This window comes from Podarcis vaucheri (assembly GCF_965113315.1).
Source record: "Podarcis vaucheri genome assembly, chromosome: 7".
Lineage (NCBI taxonomy): Eukaryota > Metazoa > Chordata > Lepidosauria > Squamata > Lacertidae > Podarcis > Podarcis vaucheri.
The window spans coordinates 79,277,686-79,301,193 of NC_138765.1; the positions used below are offsets into that span (position 1 = coordinate 79,277,686).

The 23,508-nt window shown below is 45.4% G+C and overlaps 1 protein-coding gene across 4 annotated transcripts in view; it reads right to left on the reverse strand.

Moving 5' to 3' along the window:
* Positions 1–23,508, reverse strand: part of CASZ1 (castor zinc finger 1) — a 450,923-nt gene that overhangs the window by 256,524 nt on the left and 170,891 nt on the right. The window lies entirely within an intron of this gene.

The window sequence follows — 23,508 nt, forward strand, 5'->3', positions numbered from 1 at the left end:
ATGCAATGCCAGCCCTTCTCAGAGTAAATCCACTGACACCGATGGACATGACTAAGGCCCATTAATTTCAGTGGGCAGCACTAAGTAGTTCTGCTGCTCCCATGGGACAGTTTCAACGTTGTAAGCAACTTTTCAGGTAACAAAATATATGCAAAGGTCTTTGAGCTTGCTCAAATTCATGTGTTAACCATTTTTAATGTCTTTGGGGATTTATTTCCCCCCTGAAAAATTAAATATTGTAAGGGAAGCACATGCTGTTCGGTTTTCTGATTATTAGTTTGCAATTAATTCTCTATTGCCAAATTATTCTCATATATATCAGGGTGGTGGGCAACATAAAATCATCAGTAACATTTCATCAACAAACACAAATAACTCTTGATGGACTCTAGATCCCATCAGCCTCAGCCAGCATGTCCAGTGCTTTGAAATGATGGGAGTTGTAGTCAGCCAATGTCCTGGAGGCTGCAGGTTCATGGACCGGACTTTTTCAGGTAAGCATCTAACAGGAGGGAGAAAAATAATAGCTTTTCCTGGTGCTGCTGGGGACACCCTCATTGCACTCAAACCCTGGTGGAAACTCACTGCTTCCAATGAATTTCTCCCTAATTCCCACCCACTCCTCATATTCATAAGCTCCCAAACCCAATGACCCTGCTTGGTGATTATTATTTTTGGAGGGTGGAGAGGGAATATTATTAACAATTAATTATTATTGCAGTTGGAAAGCAACGTCAAAAGCCAAATTCAACCCTAAAACAGGGAGAGGAGGAAACGTTCAAGAGAAAACACAAGTGTTTCCCGAACACCAACATGTGATTTTGTGATTTTCTTTTTTCTTCCGGGAGGAGAAAAGAAAGGGAAAGAGGAGGAGGAGGTGGTGGAGGAAGAAGAAAAAAGACACATGCAACCCGGGTTGTCAAGATTAATTTGCAATAGGTGTCAGGCCAAAGAAAACGCTGCCCGAAGAAGCCTAACCTCTGCAACCAGCAACCTCCTTTGTGTCAATTTAAGCAAATATTGTGGCGTTTCCATGGCGATCCCTGTTTTGAATATCTACAACACAAACTTTTTCTTTCTTTTTTTTTCTTTTTACAAAAAGGGCTTTTCCTGTTTGTGCTGCAGCTATAAAACCTGTAAATATTTTCTGCCTTACCGCACGTATCCCTCTAGCGATCCCTAGAAAAAAGGGAAAGGAGTCGTTTTCTGCCTCCCACTAGTGTGCAGAACTCAGAGGTACCCTGTTTGGGATCTTCTCAAGGAACAAAACTACAACATGTTTGGGTTCTTTGGCCCATCTGACCCCAGAGAAACCTGCAACAGTCCTAACCATTTCATTGAGGAGGTCAGAACTGGAAATGCTTTCAGGCGTCAGCCCAAAACATACAGCTAACCCTAATCCTAATTAGGAAGGAAAAAAGAAACCCATCAGCTCACATTAACAATACAATAAACATCCTTCTTAATTTACACATACAGATCGCTAAAGATGCCATCCAAATGTACAAATAGGTATCCAAACGACTTTGGCATTTATAGAAAATACATTCAAACGTACCAAGGGCATTAAGGTCTATAGGCCATTGCAGAATACATGACCAATATTTTTTCTTCTGGGCTTGAAGTATAAGTCTCTTAGTAACAATAATCCCCATACTACAGGAGTGTAATTTAAAAGTACATGAACCTACACAAACACCAAAGATTTCATCAAGACAAGACTTATATGGACAACTTCAGACCAAAAAGGAAATATTACTGTACAAGCCCAATTCATATGCCTCAATGAGGCATTCTCAGGATTACACCTGCAGCATCTGAGTTAGTTAGTTCCTTCTTGTAGACATGGAATTCAGTATATCCAAAATATAAATTTATGCTGAATCAATCTCAATTATAGATTGAAAGAAACATTCCACAAAGATACTAAAGTAACTTTCCATTATTTAGGCTGTATGGTATATTCTAACTCCTCATTCCATTTCCCTCTAAGCTGTTGAACTTTTGCTTTACAAGCATCCAATAAACATTTGTAAATGATCGTTGTGGGTTTGGTTTTCTGTAAAGGTCCAAATATTACTTCTGGCTATTTTGGGGGTGCTGAAACACTTAAAGCAGAGAGGTCATAAATAGACACAGACAGGTTTTGAAATGGAAAATACTGCCGTTCGGCACTCATTGGTAATTGATACCTAACCCTCAATATTAGGAAAGTGTAAAAATTCTCCATCTATTCCTATCAGCTGATCTAATGTATAAAGGCACATGGATGTAGAAGGCTGGCCTATTCTAATGTTCATTGGCTCTCCAGGAAATCAATCAAGGTCTTTGCTATCACCTAATACTTCATCTTTTTTTGTTTTATACTGGAGATGCCAAGAATGGAACCTGAGACCTTCCTAATGGAACACAGGAAGCTGCCTTATACAGAAAGATCAAGGATCATTACTGCACTACATGGACCAATAGGTCTGATTCAGAAAAGGCACCTTCCCAGGTTCCTATGAGATGTTGAGGTCCTACACAACTAACCCTAGGCTTCCACCAGCAGCAAGGCAGTGGTTAAAAAAAAAAGTAAACTGAATTTCCTGGCTGTAATGGGCTGGCGCCAGGCTCCAAACATTAGCCTAATGTGTTAACTTGGGGGAAGTCAGTTTCCTTTGGGATTTTAACATTCTCTGGAAATGTCATATCATCCAACGGGACTGTTTGTCCAGGAGACACAGTATTTGAGAGCTCAGAATGAACCAAGGGCAGTCAACGGACTTCACCTTCCAGGAATGCACATGTGCGTGTATTGAACACACAGAGAGGGAGACACACAGAGATCACACACTTTTACCCCAGATTTATTAATCTGGGAAAAAATGAGTATTCTTTTGCAAACACTATTCTATCAAGGCCAACTAAATTGCATCGGCAATGTTCAATGTAAGACAAGGCGCAGAATCGCTTTCATGGAACGTTTGGGCCAAATCCACACATGCAGGAAGTATGACCCACATAATCCTGACCATCTTTACAATGCTATTTCCTCCTTTTCTCTTTCTCCACCATCTGATCTGCAGTTTCATGCAGATGGGACAGAATACCTGCAGGGAGCTGCTCACACAAATAAAATTGCCCACCCCTTGCTGCTAGTATGCCGCCTGATTTACATGTGTGACTGGAACCTTATAATGGGCAAATCCTGCAAATCATTCGCAGTAGATGCAGTACTTAAAAGAAAGGACAAAGGGCTGTCTGATCACCTTTGTTAGATTAGTCAAGCAATAGGGAAGGGGAAATAATGTCACAAACTCTAAGAATGAGTTTACTTTCGGTTGGCTCTGTCTTTCTCAAGACAATGGAGAGAAGGAAACTTGGTGAAGGAGTAGGATTTACTACACCCCCTGTGCTGTCCTGGGTGAAACTGTCTCTCTTCTAGGAAGATAAACAGACCTACCCAAAGCAGAATTAAAGAAATAAACTTGGGGTGGGGATAATGAAAAGAAAGCCAATCCTGTCAGCTGAGCAGAGCCAGAGCTGTTGTTCAGTTATTTGTTAGGTTGGCATGAAATCACCTTGGTAATATTCAGAAGGGAGATCGGCAGGAGAACTTGTAATAACTCACACAACCCCCGAATCTAAACAAGACATCAAACAAGGACAATGCCTGCTGTTATCTATTGAATTTTTTTCACGGGGTGGAGGGGAGGGGCAGGGAGAAAAGCCTTTTCAGGAGGGAGTGTGTATGATTTTTAAATTATTATTATTATTATTATCATTATTACATTATCAATTTGATAATCTGGCCCCAAACTGTGGAAATGTTTGTTTGTTTTGAAAAGGCCAACACAGTATTCACCTCAGGGGTGTTGTTAGGGGTGGACGAAGAGGCCTCAATCCTGGGTCTTTTGTGCAAGGCCCCAACATTATTGCCCCCCCCCAATCACCAGTCCTACTCAAAGTAGACCAGCTGACGTTAATGGCCATGACCAACTGAGGTCCATTAATTTAAATGGGCCTACTCAGATTCAACCCATACATATTTTTTACTTGACTTACTGCAAAGCACCACCTTTCCCCCTCTTTTCTGCTCAGAGGAGAATTAAGCCCTGAGAACAAGAACCAACGCTGGTCTTTCCTCCCATTGAAAGCCTGAATCTTTGCCTATACCTTAGCATATGCTGATTTGTGCTTATTTGTGCCGTGGGACCTGCGCCCAAAACTTTTATGCTCCTAGCAACACCCTTGATACACAACTCAATCACTCTCTTTTAAAAAATAAAATGTAATGTAAAGATTTAAGAATGTGGTTGCTTGGTGGGCCTGGCTACCAACACAACATGTGCGCGGACAATTCATAGAATCATAGAATCATAGAGTTGGAAGAGACCACAAGGGCCATCGAGTCCAACCCCCTGCCAAGCAGGGTCAGAGGTAGCTATGGTCAGAAGTAAAACATTGGCAAGCCTGAAGCAAAAGTGGTGGAGCAACATATATGGTTCTTACTTTTGCACACTAGACAACATTCCTACTGCCATGAGCCCCACAGTGTGCTGCTCTAGTTTGCCAGAGGTGGCTTAGTCATGCTGGCCACATGACCCGGAAGCTGTACGCCGGCTCCCTTGGCCAGTAAAGCAAGATGAGTGCTGCAACCCTAGAGTCATCCTCGACTGGACCCAACGGCCAGGGGCCCCTTTACCTTTATGGGTAACCAAGGGGAGAGGCAACTCAGGAGGTGAGAGTCAGAACAGGAGGGTGAAGCTTCATCACTTAGACTCAGGCACTATCTCTGCAGATGAGAACTGACCTATCCACACCAAAGGGCAATATGTTGCAAACATTCTTGCAAAGTGAGCATGTGTTGTGAGTGAACATATCATGCCTTTTCTTTAAAAGCTTGGTGGGTAGAGCAATGCATGGAAGCTGTTGGGACACCTTACTTGCTGCTGTCCAGTTCTGAACGCTTTGCCTTGAATCAGACCTCTTAAACTCTTGTCCCCACTATTAAGCCTGTACCGTTACTTGCTTGAATAGTGATGTCTTTCTAATTTACACATAAGAGCCTCTGTCTATGTGTGTTGGGCCTGAGGCAGGACACCTGCCACCCAAAAGTCACATGCATGCAAGACATGTAAACATCTCTCTATTGCCTTCCAGGCAAGCAAGAAGCATTATCTCAGTTCAACAGCACATGTCGGTTATGGCTTTTGTAAATAAATAAATAAGACCAGACAAATGCACTGTGTGAGGAGAGGTTCGTCAATGGCTGTTAGCCATGAAAGCTACCTCAGCAAAGAAAAAAAGTCTATTACCATCGCACTCTGCTTGTAAAGTGTCAGGAAGCGCCAGGACAAGAACAGGAAGTCTCAACTCTAGGCGAGACTGCCCCAAGTGGCGAGCAACTGAAACTGTGGTTTAGGGGGCATGTTTCAAGGGAATAAAGTGTTCTTGGGCTCTGGACTAACCCTGTCCATCTAGGGTAGCCATTGGCTTCTCCTGGGACTACAAAAGGAGTGGGCTAGGGCAGTGAGTGGGCAAAAAAACAGCCTTGAAGGCTCTGGGGTGTTATGGTTTGTTCAGTGACAGTGAATCCTGGTTTAGCCTCCTATACACGGCCTCTGCCCTTCCAGGCTACAACCCTTTCCCCCCAACATTCCCGGTTCCAGCTGTTTCTCCACCCTGGTGGGAAGCTTCTCAGAGGCTTGGAGTTGATAGACCAGCCTTCCCCAACCTGATGTCCTCTAGATGTTGGGATTCCAGCTCCCATCAAACCTGATGGATGGCCTTGCTGGCTGTGGAGCTGATAGGAGTTGAGAGCCTAAGAACATGTGACGGGAACCACACTGGGAGAAAACCTGAGACAGGTCCTTATCTGATCCAGCAGGGCACTTAGGAGACTCCAGCATACAGGTTAAGACAACCACTTAAATGGCTCTGAGAAGCTTACAGGCAAAATATGATGGAGAGAGCCATTTTATGGTTTATTTTGGGGTGGGGGTGGTTTGTCATCCTCTGAGATGACAAAGGGATGATGAGAGTTGTAGTTCAGCAGCATCTGGAGACCCAAAGGTCCCCCACATCTGTCAACATTTGCTGTTCACCATGGTCTTCTAAACTTTTTTTAAAAAAGAAGAGTCATTTCAGTTACAGCATCGCAGCCCATGACCATCTACACAGAGCGGAGCATTTGCAAAAACTATTCGCCACAATTAAAATGTTTTTTTTAAAAAACAAAAACAAAATGCAACTGCAAAAAATGATGAAACACGTGTCCACAAACTTTCCAAATAGCTACATGTTTTGAAGGTGTAAATGCTGGCACACCAGTTTGGCTCTGATGAAATAACGAACGATGGAAATACCTTACAGATAAGACGATAAAAAGGACCGGTTCGTGGGAACCAATGCCTCTGTACTACTCCAAAACAAAGTACTGTCTTGTTTATTTGTTTGTTATTAACATTCCCAATCTTGGATGCTTGGGACTAGAATTCCTGTCAGCTTCAGTCAGCATGGCCAATGGTTAAGGAAGATGTGAGTTGTAGTCTATAAGATCCAAAGGGCAATAGGTTGGGGAAGGCTTAGATAAGCATTTTTAGGCCACATAGCTTTCGGACAGAAAAGGAAAACTCCGATCCTTGTGGGATATTCTCCAGGAGAAGAAGGCTAAGGAGTCAATCTTACACAAATCTGGAGTGGAGTCCCTAAGACAGTTGGATGGCACCTTGTATTCTTCTTTCCAGCAACTCCTGCAGCCTAGCTGGTGCCAAACATATTGCTCTGCTTTCCTTTGGACCACATCAACAATATCTTGTCATCTGGGCAGCCCTGGACCTCCATACACACTGCCCAGGCTTGCACCCTGGGAAGGTCACTTTGGTGCTCCAAATGCAGCAGTCTAACTTCACCCCCAGAGGCATACTCCATTGTCACTCGAGACAAAAGGCGGTGCCAACAACAAGGCGCATTCAGGACTATCCCTGCATCAAAACTTCCAGACAAAATTCTTCCTACAGCACAGATTATTTTCTTTCTACCATTTTAAAAGCAGACATGTACACTCACATAAACAAACTCTGTGATAATGGGATGTTGGCCTAGGGGGGGCTTTTAACCTGATCCAGCAGGGCTCTTCTTATGTTCTTCTGCATACCACAGTTTAAAAATGATATTGACGACTTAGGATACATGCACAGGAGGATACATGTGTTCTGGGGGGCGCAGGGGTACACATACCCCTAAACATTTTGTGAATCTAAGTTTGGCCTCATTGAGGGGCAATATTTCAATAAGAGTAGGAAAATGAGAGTACCCCTAAACCTTTTTTTAGGAATAAAGCATTGCTGGAGATGATAAGGAAAGATTGATGGAGGTGAGTGTGTTTAGCTTAGAGAAGAGATAACTGAGAGGCAACAAGAGTGCCATCTTCAAATCTTTGAATGTTGTCACATAGATGATGGAACAATGTGTTCAAATTATAAGACAGCAGGTTTGCAAGAATGTCCTGGAAGCTCCAGCTGCTTTGGCAATAATACGGGTTGCCTCAGAAGGTGATGGGCTCTCTCTGTTAAGAGATTATTAAGTAGAGGCTACACGGCAACCACGTTACCAGGTCAGTTTCAAGGTTCTTGTAGTTATTTACATGGTTTTTAACAACCTGAGTCCAATATGTCTTAAGGATCTCCTTATCCCTCGTATCCCGGCTCTGTCACTGAGATATTCAGAGGAGTCATTATTGGTGGTCCCCTATGGCTCAGACGCATGGCTCGTATCCATCAGAAGACTTTACTTCAGTGTACTGGGCCAAAACCTGTGGAACTCCCTCCTAAATGAGATTAAACAGGCACCTTACTTGCTGAACTTCAAGTGCATGGCAAAATATTATCTCATTTCAGCAGGCATTTTAAGGCAGCGTTCAGATTCTATGATGACCTTTTATTGTTATAATTATCTGTATGGTAGGGTTGCCATATTTCAAAAAGTAAAGGAAGACCCCCAAAGTTGCTGAGTTTTTTTACAAAACGAGATTTTTCAATTGATTTGCATCACCTTTTGGAAATTCCCCCCAGACATCAATTCTGCATTTGAAATCCTGGTAATGTCTGGGGAAATCTAGACTTATGGCAGCCCTACTGTATAGTACATTTTCATATACACCGCTTAGACATGCTAATGAATGAGCGGTATAGAAGAAGAGGAGGAGTTTGGATTTGATATCCCGCTTTATCACTACCCGAAGGAGTCTCAAAGCAGCTAACATTCTCCTTTCCCTTCCCCTCCCACAACAAACACACTGTGTGAGGTGAGTGGGGCTGAGAGACTTCAAAGAAGTGTGACTAGCCCAAGGTCACCCAGTAGCTGCATGTGGAGGAGCAGAGATACGAACCCGGTTCACCAGATTACGAGTCTACTGCTCTTAACCACTACACCACACTGGCATTGTAAATGCCTTAAAATGATGGATAAATAAATAACATGTTAGAGAAGAAGGCTTATTGGCACTGGAAAGGGTGGACTATCAGATCTCTGAGGCCCCTTCCAGTGCTAGGATTCTATGCCATCCACGTCTCACAAATGACTAGTACAGTTCTTTGTGGGCAAATTAGCTTTGGTGGCCAGCAGCTTTCACGGAATGAAAAACACTGGCCGTCACACGGGTTACTGTTATTATATGTATATTGTGCACATACTGTTCTGTCTTTATCCTCACAAGAACCCTGCAAAGAGGGTTATGCTGAGAGACAGTGCCTAAGTAAGTGCTGTGGCTCAAAAGGAATTTGAACTTGGGTCTTCCTGGCCTGAGATCAGCCCTGTAGCCACTACAGTGCTGGCTGTTTGACAGAGAGACTATCTAGTGTCTTCATTGATTAATGTGTACAATTCTACGATCTCTCACAAAACAGCATAGGTCAGAAAGGCTCTCCAAAAAGATGAATGGGACTCGAGAAAGGAAGGCAGGCTAATGTGATCTCAGCACAATCATTCCGCAGCTTAAATTCCCTGTTGGCTGTTTTGCTTTCTAACCCCACCTAGAAAAAAACAGCAAGAATCCTTCAAATAAGGCCATGGTGGAATGCAAGAGGAAACTCTTAATCCCAGAGGAGAATGGTGCTTACCTCCCAAAGTGAGTAGTGCTGGGGCAAACAGATAGAAAAGGAGCTGACTAACACCAAATCAGATCAGTCACCCATCCAGCTCAGTCTTGGAAAGGCAACCAAATGAAAACTTAATTTTCTGCAGATATGTTTACCACCCTGGCTAGGGCAGATGGAGGAGATACTAAGACCTTCCTTGTCATCAGTGTCTACCAAGCTAGCACTTAAATACAAGACTGATCTAAGCCTGGCATTGTCCACTCTGACTTACTGCGGCTCTGTTCTCTTATCACCAGGGGAGCCAACTTGAATAAAATGTTGGGGGGGGTGTCACCCTGCATAACTGATCACACACCATTTGAATGGCAATGCCCATCTACCTTGGGGGGCCCTGGCCCCCTCAAATATTTCATTGGGGGGCTAGAAGTTGGCTCCTATGCTTATCACTGGGCTATGGTCCTTTCCTCATCGGTTCCCCAGAAACCCAGGTGTGTTGAGGCCCAAAGCAGACTTGGAAAACAAAGTTGCTTTCCTTTTCTTCTTAAATCTTAACCAACAGCTACTTTCTGGCAGAGAAACCAGGATCTGCGGCTCTGCCCTTGGCAAGCCCCAGTGAAAATGAAGACCTGGAGAAGCAGCTCCGACATAGGTGGGAGGAACAGCCCCCCCCCAAGCAATCCTACCTGATGAGCTTGCTGCTCCTCTTGTTCCCCTGGGAGGTAGCTGGCAGCTCCAGGGAAGTCTTTAAAGCTATTTCCTGCCCTAAGACCTATCTCCTACTGTCATCACAACTCTTATCTGGGAGAAGAAAGCATGCATTTAAGAGAGATTGTTGTTGGCATGCTATCACATTGGAGGGGAGCAAGCAATCCACACCAACCGGACAAAGAGAGAAAGAGCCAGACTAAGAGATGTGGAAGAACTTTGCTTTCTTGATTCCACCACCCGCACCCCAAAAAGGAATATTCTGCGCCACAACAGGCTTGCAATCCTCCCCTTTATCTCCCAATAAAGATCAAGCTGCAGCAAGATCCCTATCTCTTCTCTCCTTTCTCAAACCAAGCTTTGTGACCCATTTTTCCAAAGCTGGGTACGATGCAATACGGGCCCTGGAGTCCTGGAGCTTTCCCAAAAAGCCAGGAGATTTTGCAATGATTACAGCAACGAAAAAGGGAGAAATAGAAAAGTAATAAGTGATCAAAGGGGAGGGTGGTGAAGCTGGAGCCCGTTGGGCAACTCTGCCGAAATCCTTCCTACACGTCTGGAAACAAGCGGCGCTCCTGGTTCTACTTAGGAATGTAGAAAGCTACCTTGAACTGAATCAGGCCATCGGGTCTTCCCAGATCAGTTTTGTCTACTTTGGTAAACAGACAGCTGCTTTCCAGGTTTTCAAATACGAGTCTATTCACCAGCCCAACCTGGGGAAGCTGGAGATTGAACCTGGGACCTGCTGTATGCAAAGTGGGTGGCCTACCCTTCCTCTAAAAGCAAATAAATAATCTGCTCTTTGTGGTTCTGGGTAAAGGGCTGGCATAGCAAGCTGCCAAATACCAAGGCAGGAAAATTGGTCCACTTTTTCATGTAGGGTTGGAAGAAGCTTAAGAGTGGCAGTGGACAGGCGCAAGGATGTGGTGAAGGGGAAGTATGTAGAGCTATTCTCTCTTCATATAGCTCAGGGTCTTTTAGTGAAACCAGTGGGGAACAGAGGCAAAAGAAAAGGGCTTCTTTGTGTGATGCATGGTTAACCTATGGAACTCACTGTCACAAGGTGCAGTGATGGCCACTGGCATAGACAGTTTTAAAAGGTGATTAGGCAAGTAAGGTAAAAAAAAGGTAAGTGATCCCTGGATGGTTAAGTCCAGTCAAAGGTGACCATGGGGAGTGGCACTCATCTCCGGGTCATGTAGCTAGCATGACTAAACCACCTCTGGCACAACAGGACACCGTGATGAGTGCTAGAGAACAGAGTGCTGTTTACCTTCCTGCCGCAGCGGTACCTATTTATCTACTTGTACTGGTGTGCTTTCGAACTGCTAGGTTGGCAGAAGCTGGGATGGAGTAACAGCAGCTCACCCTGTAGCGCAGATTCGAACCGCCAACCTTCCAATCGGTAAGCCCAAGAGGCTCAGTCGTTTAGACCACGGCGCCACCCGCATCCCCAGCCAAGTATACAGAGAAGACAAAGAAGTTGGCTGATATTGGTTATGGCAGATAAAGAGAACCTGCATATCTGAAGGCGCAACTCCACCACTGAACACCAATAGTCACTGGAGAGTAAGCAGAACAGAAGGGCTACTGGGTCAATTCCCTGCTTGTGGAAGAGCCATACTCAGCAATAGAGCGCCTGATTATCTCAAAGAAGGGTCCTGGTTCAATCCCCAGCATCTCCAGATAAGGCTGGTAGAGGTCTAGCTGCTGATGGCTCAGATCAGCATATGGGAGTTATTCTTATACAGCTCAGTTTGTTAGAGCATGGTGCCAAGGTCACAGGTTCAATCCACGTATGGGACAGGTGCATATTTCTGCATTGCAGGGGGTTGGACTAGATGATCCTCAGGGTCCCTCCCAACTCCATGATTCTATGAAATCACCTCCTTATAGCACCATGAGAGGCCCAGTCTTATTTTACTTTGGAAGGACCATAGTTTAGTGGTAGAGCATGTGCATTGCATGCCGAAGGTCCCAGATTTGGTCTCTCCATCTGAAACCTTGGGGAGCTGCTGCCAGTCAGTGCAGACAACACTGAATGGATCAATGGACAGATTCAGAAAAGGGCAGCTCAGGTGTTCCTGTGCTTATTTAAAGGCTTTCCAGAGGCATTTGGTCGACTACATTAGGAAGCGGAAGAATGAACTAAATGGAACCTTAGTTGGATTCAGTAGGGCTCTTCCTTTCCTCTTACATTCCAGGAGTTTCAATAACCACTTGCTCACAGTGCAGTTCTATAAGTGTTACTGAGCCACTGAGTTCAATGGGACTTGCTCCTAGGTAAGTGGACACAGGACTGCAGCCTCACTCAGACAGCAGAAAGAGAAGGCTTTACGGGATTTGGTTCTTTCAGAATCACTGTCCTATTTATAAGGTTGTTGTACTGCCCAACTCCACAGCAGGATAATGACAAAAATTAAGCAGCCCTATTGCAAAAGTTCAGGGTTCCTTCCCCAACTTCAAAACAAAAATAAAATAAATGTTTAATGATTTTCCAAGTACACGCAGAGAGAGAAAACTGTTGAGCTCAGCAAATGGGGTGAGAAAAATATATCTATCTATCTTCATCCTACAACAAAATCCCATTTGATGTGTTGTGGCATGAAAGTGTTTTTCATTGCATTTTTACAGCATGATCTCATGTACCCTGCAAAATGGGGTACGCCCAAAACAGCAGGTATTTTATGGGATACATGCAGAGCAAATATATACACAATTAAGAGAAGGGGGGGGAGAGACACAGTGAGAGACAGGGAGTAAGTAGTATTGGTAAATATTCAAATCAACTGGCAGCTGTGCCAGCTCCACTCCCTGGGAGAGATTATATATATATATATATATATATATATATATATATATATATACACACATGCAAAAAGTTAGGAGCCAGCAAAAATTTATAGGAGCCAGTTAGGGAGGAGAAACCAGATCCTTGACCTCTGCAGCAACACAGATGCCAATGACCACAAGATGCACAGATTTTTAGGTGCCAATGGCAACAAAAGACAGGTGTATGTGGGCATATAATGTTCATTATCATAGTAGTGCGAAGCTGGATGAGGAAAGTCCAAAGCCAAGTTTTTTCACTTATTAAGCAAAAGATAACCAGGACTGTGTGCATTCTGTGCCCTGCATAAATTATACAAATTAACTAAACTTGCATGAATGATGTAAAGCAAACATATTATTCTGCTACTAATTTCACGGGAGAAGGCAAGGAGCTTGGGTAAGTCAAGCAGCTCACTGTGGGATAGCAGATGCTGGCCATGCTGTTTCAAAGCTCTTTGCATCCATGAGGTCTAGAAACTTGGGGTGTTTTCTTTTTTTATTTTAAAAAAGAATGAATTCAGAATGGCAGCAGTCCACACTGCTCAGATTGCCATTTGCAGCAAATGGAGAGAACAGGAGTAAACTGAATGTTCCTCCTCTGCATGCCAGAGGTATTTGAAAAAATCCAAGAACAGGCGCAGCAAAACAAAACACAGATGTCTCAAAGCAAGTGAGTCAAGCCGTGCATTACAGTGAAGAAAGGGAGATCGTTCCAAAGTCTCTAGCTTGCCTGACATGGTGACCATTTCCCCCAGTGCTGCTTAAAGAAAGTCCCTCTAAAGTATCATGGTTAAACAGATGAATGCATTTGAGAATGAAAACTCTTAAATCAAGATATATAAACAAGGAAGAACACATCAACCCAAGCGTCTTGGACTAGCCTGTGGTTGGAATCAGCCACACCTGCCGCCCCCAACATGGAGCCTGCCAGATGTTGCTGGATGCCCAGTCCCATCATCTCTGGGCATTTGCCACCTGGTCCAGCAACATCTGGTTCAGCAACACCTGGAAGGCGCCAGGCTGGGAAAGGAAACATCTTGTGATGATCTGCACCCAAGTCAGATACTGATTAGAGCAGGGCAAAGCAAGGTCAGGGGTTGTAGCCAACTGAGTTTTATTCAGCATAGTCCCATTGAAAGTAACAGCCCAGCATTAGTCATGGTCATTACTTTCAACAGGTCTGCACTGAATAAAACCCCGGGTCTCCTAGTTTATTTATACACAAGGAATTTAATTGCATCTCACAATAAACACACAACGGTATGGCTTAATTTTACACTGATTTTTAAACTGTTTTATGTCATACTATATTATTTTATGCCGTGCACTGTCTTTTGACATTTTTATGCTCAGCGGCATATAAATTTGCGAAACAATAAAAATATCAAAGTCACTAAAAACAAACAAACCAGCAACAGGAGGCTGAAGACGAAAGAAGGCAGCAGTGTGTTTTCCCCAGTACAAGCAAAAAAGCGATTTAGAGTCCTGGGTAGTTTTTTTTTTTTTTTAAGCCTTTGCCAGAACATCTGTCAAGAGCAGGCGTAGCCAATATGGTGCCCATCCACCCTAGCAAGCATGTCCAATGGTCAGGGCTAATGGTAGCCAAACTCCAGTGGTGTCAGAAAGTTAAAAGAAGGTTATTTTGTGAACCGCCCTGAGACCTCCGGGCATAGGTATTATTAATTAATACGTATTATTATTATTACTATTAGGACTATTGGGCCATGCTCAGAAACAGACTGTAAACTAGTGAAGTTGTTAATAAACAACTGGCATCGTAAGTGCCCTTTTGCCTTGCTCTGGATCCACCGTCTCAAAGCAGATTTCTGAACTACTGTATTTTCTGGCGTATAAGACTACTTTTTAACCCAGGAAAATCTTCTCAAAAGTCGGGGGTCGTCTTATACGCCGGCTACAGCAGCAGCTCCTGCAGCAACTCCCCACCAAAGGATAAAACAAGAGCAAATTAAATCAGAGGACACCAAGCTTTCTAGATGAAGCAGAAATACGCTTGAAAATTGGCCCCAGAAGCCCCCGGCCACTGGGTAGTGAAGCGGATTTCCGAGCCAGACTGGAGACTGGTTTTTTAAATTTTTATTTGGTGTGCGTTGGAAGAGGGGTAGTCTTATATGGCGAGTATATCCCAAACTCTATATTTTAACTGGAAAAGTTGGGGGGTCGTCTTATATGCCCAGTCATCTTATACACCGGAAAATACGGTAACTGAAGTTTCTAAGTAGTCTTCAAGCACAGCCCAACACACAATGAACTGCAGTAGTCAAGATCAGGAGGTTTCCAGAGAGTAAACGGGCTTTCTCTGTTCCAGAAGGCTTCAGTTAGCAAGCCAGCCATAACTTGCTACCCAAATGGCAGGCTTGGATCTAAACAAGCAATCTCAGCCTGCAACCTTGACTCTTTGGGCACAGGGCAACCCCATCTATGTTCTAAGCAGCAAGAAAGAGCTCCCTGAAAGCTTTTATATTGGCCAGGGAGCATTACTAGATTCTCTCTGGCCTGCTTGTATTCAGGTGGCTTCCTTAACTGGTGCAGTTCCCTTCTCTGATCAGAGTTGGGTGGTAGAGCAGAGGTGGCAATCCTGCTGGGGGGGGGGGAGCTCTGACAGCATTCAGACTCCGCAGCAAGGGGGAAAGAGTGGGTCCGTCATTTCAACCTACACAATAAAGATCATTAAAAGAAGAAAAAACATTTTGGGTTGCAGCCCATTCTAGTTCTACTCAGAGTACACCTATGAACTTAATTACCACAACTAACTTAGCTTCATTAATTTCAGTGGGTCGACTGTGAGTATAACTTAAGTCGATACCGCCCTGTCTCAGAATCTGATCAGCAGAGGACCAATACTTTTCTTTACCTTTTTACCCGTGCTGCCAATGCTGACCTCTTCTCCTCTCCCTCACGAATCCCTTTTTCTGCTTAAAAGCTTGGAGAAGTTTATGAAGCCAAAAAATATAAAAAAATAAAACCACCAACAACACAATAAAGGGCGTGTTGCCACAGGGAGACGGGGCAGCCATGGAAACCGCCAGCCCTTTGAGTGAAGCCCGCATGAAAACACAAGCTTTTGTGGAAGACCTTTATCATTATTATTATAATGGAGTCACCAAGATCTATAAGGGAACAAAAAAATAAAAGAGAGACAGAGAGGTGCAAATACAAATATTAGCTACTCACACATACATGAAACCCAGGAAATAGTTGTGAAAGTCTCTCTGTCTCTCTTTCTCTCTGTGAATGTTCAAGTGCTCTGCATAACTAGGAATATGGACAATGGTTCAACCCACAGAAAGATGATAGAATCCTTGAAATGTCGTCTTGGAAGGGATCCTGAGGATCATCTAGTCCAACTCCCTGCAGTGCAGGAATATGCAGCTATCCCATACGGGGATCAAACCTGCAACCTTGGTGGTATCAGCACCATGCTGTAACCAACTGAGCCATCAATTCCCAGCTTCCAGTTTAAAGACCTTTTGTTTGGAAAGGCAGGTGTAGTGAAGGCCAGCTTGAGTTCTGCAAACTGGGAGGGGCACCAGTGTACTCTCAGATTTACACTTTTACAATGGACGATTAACACAACCCAGCACTCGCCAATCTTGTGCCCTCCATAAATTTTGGCCTTCCATCTGCCCCAGCTAGCACAGATGTAGGCATCCAATGGGCAAATTCTGAGTTAGGGGTTGAACTTCTGCTGCTCTTAAGCCTTCAGACGGTGAGCAACTAACATGGAAGCAAAGAAGCTTGGAGCTGCCTTGATGATGATCATCGGTTTATCCTCAGATGATCCAAGGAGACAACAGGAGATGAAGCATGAATGACTTCTGCTTCCTCTCCTCACCTGAACCTCAAAGTGATTGGGTTGAGTGTTTCAAGCTGGGGCTCAGTCTGGAAGACCCAGGAATCAAGTCCCACCTCTTCTGAAGACTCATTGGGCCGCCTTAGTTCTGTGAACACCACTGATCCTTGCAAGGGAAAAACCTGGAAACCACCGTGAGGCACTTTGCAATCCACTACACAAGAGATCAGCCAAAGTGCATACGCTCTGCCAGGTCCATACATTACTGCTCAAGCATGCAACTACACAAACTTAAGCAAGGCATGCCCAGTTATAGCAGTCAAATTGCATTGTACGCTGATGATGCAAGGCTCACAAGACCCTTCCCATGAACTCACAACTACAGACATGTGTGCAACTGGAGCACACTGGTGTTTCACCACTGTAAAACAAGTCAAGTGCCTATGAGAGAGGCAAGTCAATGGCTCTCATACAGTGGGTTTAGGGATGCATCTCTCCCCCTTCACACTTCATGCATTTACTGTGGCACACTGGTGTGTTTCCGGGTTACCGTGCAAAAGTGTGAAACAGCTAATGGAGACAGATATAACGTAACAGTCAGCTGGGATCATTTCACAAGCAAGACCTGATCACAATAATTCAATGGAACCTCCTCTTTGTATATGATTACTAGGCACTGTGCAATAACAAAATGGACCCTTCTGGCAGTCTTAGAGTGTTAAGTGTTGAACGTAAGAAGAGCCCTGAAGCTGGATCAGACCAAAGGCCCCCCCAGATCAGTATCCTAGAATAGAATCATAGACTCATAGAGTTGGAAGAGACCACAAGGGCCATCGAGTCCAACCCCCTGCCAAGCAGGAAACACAGTGCACAATCAGATGCTTGTGTGAAGCTCCCAAGCAGGACCTGGGGGCAACAGCAGTTTCCTCCCCATTTGCTTCTTGTATCCAGAGGCACAGGCCTCCAAGAGTGGAGGGAATATCTAACCCAGTTTAACTAGTGTCCATTGCCAACCTTCTCCTCTGTGAATCTGCCTAATCTCATTTCAAAGCCATACAAAAAGAGACCAATGAACAGGAGCCTGATTCCGGGGTCAGGCCAAAGGCCCATCTAGTACAGCCTCCTGTTCTCAAAGTGGCTAACCAGATGCCCCAAGAGGAAGCCCACAAGCAAGACCTGAGTATGACAGCATTCTATCCACTTGCAGTTCCTGGCAAATGGTATTTAGAAGTGTGCATCCTCCGAGAGTGGAATTAGGAAAGAGAAAAGGATGTGGGGAGTTGAACCAGCACAGAAGATATGAGCAAGCGGCTTCAGAAGCAGAGGTGGTTGCGGCAGCGATGAAAGATGTGCGAGAACATCTGATTGAGAGCAAAATCCTGAAATGGAATGGGCTCCCAGTGCTCAGATGCAGGGGTGGCAGGGCAGAGTTGTTCTTTTGTGGCAACTTTTGGCTCAGGAGGGAGATGAGAGACCCGGGCAGCATTCCTTGACGGTTTTACCAAAAACAACAGAAAATTCCTGAGAGGCAGCAGCTGCTAGCTCAACCGAACAGAGAAGCTAAAAACAACACAGAAGAAGTGGAGAAAAAGGGTGTGCCATGTGACCAGATAATGGGCTCTCCAGCCCCCCAGAGGAGGAATAAGAAGGGGGAGGCAGAAACAGGTGCAGACAGAGGGATACAAATCTATAGTTTCTTAGAGAGGAGAGGCAGATATTTGTATGCGCGCACAGAACATGTGTGATTGGCTGCAAAATCCTAAGGCGGACCCAGATGCATGGGAGGAGACGCCAGAGGCCAACACCTCGCTAAAAACTCTCCCAGAACTTCAGAACGTAAATGCTACTCAGTAGAGTCACTGCAACCCTTAAGCCAGAGCTTTCCAAACTGTGTTGTGACACCTTAGTGTGTCAGCTGCAGTGTGTAGGTATGTCGCGCAAGCGCTCCCTGTGTTCTTATATAGGGTTAGTTTAACCTCCGGTTTGCTAGTAAAACTGAACTACTGTGTCACGAAATGATGCATATTTAAAAAGTGTGTCACCAATATGAAAAGTTTGGAAAGCTCTGCCTTAAGCATTTGGGTTATGGAGTGTATGGCGGTGGCCATGGATTTGGACTAAACGTTATGAAGGATGGGAGAGGGTTGTTCAACAGTAGAATAAAGAAGCCATCTCTCCTTTGGTAGGAGGTTTTCAAGCAGATGTTGGACTTCTGTTAAGGATGCTGTGGTTGCATCCTGCATTGAACCATGGGTTGAATTAAATGGCTATGATTGCATGGCATGCATGAGACAGAAAGAACTGGTTGTTAAGCAGACTATAAGCCACACCAGGTCTGCAACCAGGGCCCTCAACATGTACCTTCATTTTACCTTCTGAGATCTAGGGTGCCCATATGCAGGACAGGGCAGGTGAGCCTTCAAGAACTGCACAGAAAGAGGTTCAACCTTTGCTGAAATGCCCTCTTCTATCCAACTATCCATTTGTGCTGAGTGTCTAGGCTCAGGTGCGGGATTTCCAGGTTGTGTACAAGCAGGGTTTTTTTGTTTTTGTCCTGGTGCTTTCTGCAGGGAAAACCCACATTTCATCACTGAAGTGCAGCAAACAGCAACCTGCGGAAAATTGCTGTTTGCTTCAATTCAGTGGTAAAATGTGGGTTTTTCTGGGGAAAGTGCTAGGACAAAAAAGAAAAAACATGCTCGGACACAGACCTGGAAATCCCGGAACTGGGCCTAGAAACGCAGCACAAAGGGACGTGTGGATGAGCCCTATCAGAGGCGCAAAGATTCTATTCCTTTCAGTTTGGCCACTTCATGGTATGAAACCTTGTTGGCATCTTATTCCATATTCACTTGCATGGAGTCCAAGAGGAGGAGGTTGACAGAAAACAATACACTCTATCCAACTATTTCTGTCTCAGAGGGCTAAAGTACCTGCAGTTCTACTTCTCCAAAACCATCTGACCAAAGCATAAGAACTGCTTGATTTATACTGCTACCTTATACTGAATCCATCTAGCTCAGTATTGTCTTCACTGACTGGCAGCGGCTTTCCAGGGTTTCAGGTAGCAGACATTCCCTGTCCTTCCTGGAGAGGTCAGGGATTGAACCTGGGATCTTCTGCATGCAAAGCAGGTGCTCTGCTGTTGAGCTCCGGCCGTTCCCCACAGAGAGCTATAGTTCCCAGGGTGGTTTAACAACCAATCACTCTTCCCAGGCAACTCTGGGAATTGCAACTCTGTAAGGGGAAGGGACGCGGGTGGCGCTGTGGGTTAAACCACCGAGCCTAGGACTTGCCGATCAGAAGGTCGGCGGTTCGAATCCCCGCAACAGGGTGAGCTCCTGTTGTTCAATCCCTGCTCCTGCCAACCTAGCAGTTCAAAAGCACGTCAAAGTGCAAGTAGATAAATAGGTACCGCTCCAGCGGGGAAGATAAATGGTGTTTCCGTGCGCTGCTCTGGTTCACCAGAAGCGGCTTAGTCATGCTGGCCACATGACCCAGAAGCTGTATGCCGGCTCCCTCGGCCATTAAAGTGAGATGAGTGCCGCAACCCCAGAGTCGGTCACGACTGGACCTAATGGTCAGGGGTCCCTTTACCTTTACGTTTAAGGGGAAGAGGAGTCCCTTAACCCCACTTAACCATTCCCAGGATTCTTTAGAGGAGGCCATGACTGCTTGAAGTGGCATCATAGTACTTTAAATTTATAGAACGGATGTGGCCAGTAGCACATGTGCTAGGACCAATATGCAAATCTGGATTATAAGGGCAGAACAGAGAGCAAACCCATGTCAAGCCACTGGGAGCGCCTTCCCACTCTGGGCATGTGTGGCCCTGGAATGCAGAGAGCTGGCCCAGTTCAGAGGGGCTCAATGCCCCAGAGGCTTCAAGTGCCAGAAAGGCTGGGAGCGAGTCAGCTGTTCTGGCATCGACCTCCCAAACTCATTCAAATATTTCCTTTTCTTTTTTTAATTTAATGTCCCCCATAATTCATCTGTCCCCAAAGATAATCAATAGAGCCCGTAATGAAAATTTGAGCCATATTTTACAATTCGCTTGCGGAAGAAAGGACCTCATCAGCAGGACTGGCCTTGGCTTCCAGCAGCGCTACCTCCAAACCAATCTGAGGGCTGTTTCCCTCTCTCCCACCCACGGCTCCCCGCCTTCACAGAAGCTTCTTGGCCTGCCTTACATTTGGGGGGGGGGGTCTCCTCCCACCACCCTGTTTATCCTGAGAGACTCAGCACCACTGCTTCAAATGTGCATGAGAGGATGACTTGGGGACTTACTATCACACAATAGGCCATGCAGGACAAAGGCACCAGCAGCCAGTGCTGGTCAGGGAGCTGCCTGAATCAGAGTCAGACCATGATTTGTCCTTTTAACTCAGTATTGTCCACACTTGAATGGCAGTGGCTCTTTAGGGTTTCAGGAAGGGGATATTCTCAGTCCTTCCTACAGATACTGTATACCACTAGGCACTGTAACCACCACATAATAACATGTAAGATGAGCTAGCAGGATCAGACCAATGGCCCATCTAGTCCAGCATCTCATTCTCACAGTGACCAACCAGATGCCTCTGGGGAGCCTGCAAGCTGGACATGAGGGCAATATCACCCTGTCTGTCTGCAGTTCCCACCAACTGGTATTCAGAGGCATAATGACTCTGACAGTGGAAGTGGAACACAGCCATCCTGCAGTTATGCTCTATACTCCTTGTGGTATGTTCATCCTGGATTGCTGGGAAAGTGCCCTTCCCTTCAGACCAAGGAGGCTGCTTTCATATTGTGTTGAACCATTGCTTGATCAAACTCAGTTTTGTCCATACCAGGAAACAACCAACGTGCTGCTGCTTAGATCTCACCACTGGGACTCCAAACTCCCATCAGACTCAATATAGCCAATAGATGGTGGGAGTTGGAGCCCAGCAGCGTCTGAAGATCCAAGGCTAGGAAAGGCAGCTTTGAGGGGAAATACAGCCCTTTGGTTTCCATTCTCATATTGACTAGAGCCAGGATAGTAGAGCAAACAGAGTGTTGGAATTATCCACGAACACCTGGATCCAAATCCTTGCTCAGCCATGGACCTCTCTCTCCCTCAACCTGACCTACTTCACAGGTTTGTGGTATGGATAAAAGGAGTCCAAATGTGCAAGTGGACCCCCGCCTGAGCAATCTGGAGCAGGAGTGGGGAACCTGTGGCTCTCCTTAGGTGTCTCCAGAAGTTCCTGGGTTGCAACTCCCATCATTCCAAACTGCTGTGCTTTGTTGGCTGTGCTGATGGGAGCTGGTTTCATTGATATAGGTGCACATAGACATCTAACTCCCATTAACCACTCTAAGAATGTGGGAGGAGCACAAAGACACTATCAAACCTGGCCCAGCTAAACTAGGTTCCCTATGGCTGCTAGTCCTCAAGACAACAGAACCCCAAACCAGCTGAAATCCCTTCACCACCACTGGGCAGGGAAACTGGGACTTGCAGCTTGTTTTCAATACAGGACTGGGGTGTGTGTGTCCCTGGTAGATGGTGTGAAGCAGCCACTTTGGGCCCCCGGTTCAGGCTGTCTTGAGACTGTCTCCACCCAGTCTCCTTAAATGAAGACACTGGCACATCATTTCAGAGCAAACCAGAGCCTCTTGATGCTTCTGTTTTTTGTCCCTCTGCATCCCATGACAAGATCAGGAGGGATCAGAGATCATATCAAAGATCCATCTAGCCCAGCATCCTGTTCTCAAAGTGGCTGCCCAGAAGCCCCAGTGGAAAGCCTGAAATCAGGGCCTGGATTCAAGAGAACTCATCCCGCTAGCAATTCCCAGAAAATGATGTTCAGAGAACATAGCCATAATGAGCAGCAATATTGGCAGCCTTATCCTCCACTAATCAGTCTTGTTGCCCCAGATCTCAAGATGCCCTGAAGACTGATGACAGAAAGAAAGGCAACCTTGTTCCTGGAATGTCCCTCCACCTTGGGATTCCCAGAAGCAGGTGGTCCCTTCCAAAGGTCACAGCATATTTCACCATCTGAAGCTGCCAACGTCCGCAGGGAGCCAGAGGTAACACAACAGGATTTTCATTTTGCTGAAGCAGAATGACCAAAGCATGGCAGTCAGGGAGTGGGGGATTTATAGCCACTAAGAGCAAAGGCAGCAGAAGCTATGGCAGCAGATCACAGCATGGTGAAGATATGCAATCCAGTTGTGTGGTACACAGGACAGCCATGTGGCACCGATTCTCAGGGCACTTGAGAACCCCCCCTAACAGTGAACCCCAAAAGTGGAAGAAGAATGAAGGGGAAGGGCACCCCCTCTCCTGCAGGTGGCTGCTCCAGCTACTTTTCTCCATTCCTGGCTCTGATAATAGGAACAAAAACAGACTCAAAGAAGGAAGGCGCATGGGATGTTCTTTCCACTTCTTGTATCTGGTAGCTTGGCCCATGCGCAATATGGAAAGTGGGGAACCTAAATCTACATAACCCCTCCTGCATCACCATCACTATTACAGTGTCAGCCACCAATGTCACTACATGTTCTTTCATGGTTGGTTGTTCTTTTCACACAAGCCACACTGCCTAACAGTGGTATGAATCACTACACAAGAGATATAGCACAGACACTATTTGCAGCACTGTTCGAAACAAAAACAACGTCAAGAGATCTATAACTCAAGACAACAGCTCTCGCTCCCTTGCCCTGGTGTGCCCAGGATGCAGATCATCATTAGGCACAAAGTTTCCCGTAGAACGCTCCGACTCAAAACAGAAATCCTTTGAGATCCCCAGGAACAAGATCCATTGTTCAAAGTGACATGTTGGCCTGCACTTGGTCCCCAGAGTGAGCTAATTGCTTCTGCTTGTCTCAGAAGCCAGAAGATTCTTCACCGAGGAAGTGAGTTGGTACCCGAGAGCAAAGAGATCGTGATCGTGGCTCCGGCACATGATGTCCAGGGTACACCTGCAGAAATGCACAAGGGCATCCCTTGGAAAAGCAATCTACATGGTGAGATGGTCACAGCCTAGCAGCAGAGCATCTGTTTTTGTAAGCAGAGGGTCCCAGGTTCATTCCCCAATGGCATCT